The sequence below is a fragment of the Papaver somniferum genome, unplaced genomic scaffold (genome assembly GCF_003573695.1).
Source record: "Papaver somniferum cultivar HN1 unplaced genomic scaffold, ASM357369v1 unplaced-scaffold_133, whole genome shotgun sequence".
Lineage (NCBI taxonomy): Eukaryota > Viridiplantae > Streptophyta > Magnoliopsida > Ranunculales > Papaveraceae > Papaver > Papaver somniferum.
Window position 1 is genome coordinate 17,308,562 of NW_020622492.1, and position 1,897 is coordinate 17,310,458.

Here is a 1,897-nt window from a genome sequence, read left to right on the forward strand (position 1 = left end):
TTTATAAGTTTGATTACGAAGGGTAAGATAGTTTTCTCGTTGATGGATGTTATGGCAGACCCTATCCAAGATGTGGATGCCTCAGTAATTTGTCCATCCTTATCCCTAGTCGATCGAGCAGATAAGATCATTTATATTATTTCTTTCTTATTCATCCTTGTTTTCTTTCTCTTTCTTTCTTCTCTGTTCCTCCTCTCCTCCTTTCTGTGCCGATCTTAAATGAGAGGTTGTGTCCGTGATTCTTGTTTGAGTAAGCTTCGTAGTTTGGTATATTAATGGTGATTAAGCTAGTTTATCATTGGATGAAGAAGAAATTGTTAATTAAAGAAAATCAGAGTGTTAGGGTTTGAGTTTGGGTTTCATCCATGGAAGAATTGAGTAATTAAAGATGTATCTGGGTGGTTGATGATGAAGAACGAATGGGTCGTTTTTTAATTGATGTTTTGGAATAGTTTTGAGAAGAGCTAGGGTTTCTGAGATAAAACCGAAGATTAAGGTTAATGAAACCAATTGATGTTGATGAAATCAAGATGAAGAAGTTGATGAATAAGAAGAAGTTAGAAGATGGGTAAGTTCTTAATTGGTGTTTGATTGAAGCTATAGAATTATTTGAGATTCTGAATAGGGAATGAGGGTTCTTAATAGATTTGGGATTTAGAGTTGATTTGTGAATGGTTTTGAGTAACAGTGAACTAGAGTTTAGTTGGGAACTGTCAGTGATAAATTTCAAGACCATGAAAGAATTAAAGGGTTACCATGGAGGTGACTGATGATATAGAAATTCAGAAGATGCTAGTATTTGGGTAAGCTTCCAACCCCTCTTAAGTTTAGTAATTTAAATTGAATTGTCTTGATTTTGGAAATGTTGTGATTAAGAATGAAACTGAGGTTTAGTTAACAGTGGTACTGTAAAGTGCAGGGGAATGTGCAGATGAGTATTGTTCTAAATTAGTGTTTTTGTGTGGTGTTGAGCTGAGATGCTGCTGTAAATTGTGGAACTGGTGGAGAAGATTGTGATTGTGCTTAATTGGATTGCAGAGTGGTTTGGTGTACTGAATGCTAAAGATTTTCCTGAATTGGAGTTGCTGGTGATTATGATTTAGTACTGGTAATTGCAGATGCAGTTGGGAGTAAGAGATGATGGTGTTGGTGTTCATGGATAAATGGTGGAGGTCTGGATATGTATGTGCTGGTGGTTGTTTGATCATGTAGCTGAGATTACTCTGTTTGCAGAAGAGTTGCAGTTACTGGAATTGGTTGTGCTAATGGTAAGTCAGTTAGGGAAACAGTCTTGCAGTTTAGGAAGACTAGTGATTAGGTTGGTTTAGTTGGGAACCTGAAGTTGCAGAATAATGAATATAGAGTTGTAGGTAGTCGTTGCTGTGAAAAGATTAAAGCTGCAACTGCTGGTAAGCGGTATTTGTATTTGAGAAAAAGTTATAAAGTTTCTTCTAAATGAATGAATTGGTATTGTGTTTATTTTGGTAGAATTGAAGTAGGAATGAAGATGATATAAACTTATGTTCTTGTATTTAGACCTATGAGTCATCCCAGTCAGATTATCTGACTGATTATGTTCTTAGCTGATTTGACCTAGTACTTCTGACTCTGTCAATTTAACTGAGTTAACTCACTGAGTTTCCCTATCTTGACCTGAGTCGGATCGTTGACTGATTCCTGTTTGAGTTATTTGACCACTGACCCTGGACTTTGACCTGTTGTTGACTGTTAGTTGACTCCATTGACCGTTAGTGACTATTAGTTGACTTAAGTTTTATGGGCTTGTTTAGTGGACTTGAGCTTAGGGTTAGTTATCCTACTTTTATGTTTTGGACCTCTTATGATCTGAATTAGCCTTTGGCTTCTTCTACTAAGTTGTAGATATTCACAAGACTTA

The 1,897-nt window shown here is 36.2% G+C and overlaps 1 long non-coding RNA gene across 1 annotated transcript; it reads left to right on the top strand.

Moving 5' to 3' along the window:
• The first annotated feature begins 127 nt into the window (after window positions 1–127).
• LOC113333480 lies at window positions 128–1,479 on the top strand. The gene is made up of 2 exons (XR_003352039.1): window positions 128–803; window positions 920–1,479. It is a non-coding gene; the product is annotated as an uncharacterized LOC113333480 (long non-coding RNA).
• Window positions 1,480–1,897: the final 418 nt, after the last annotated feature.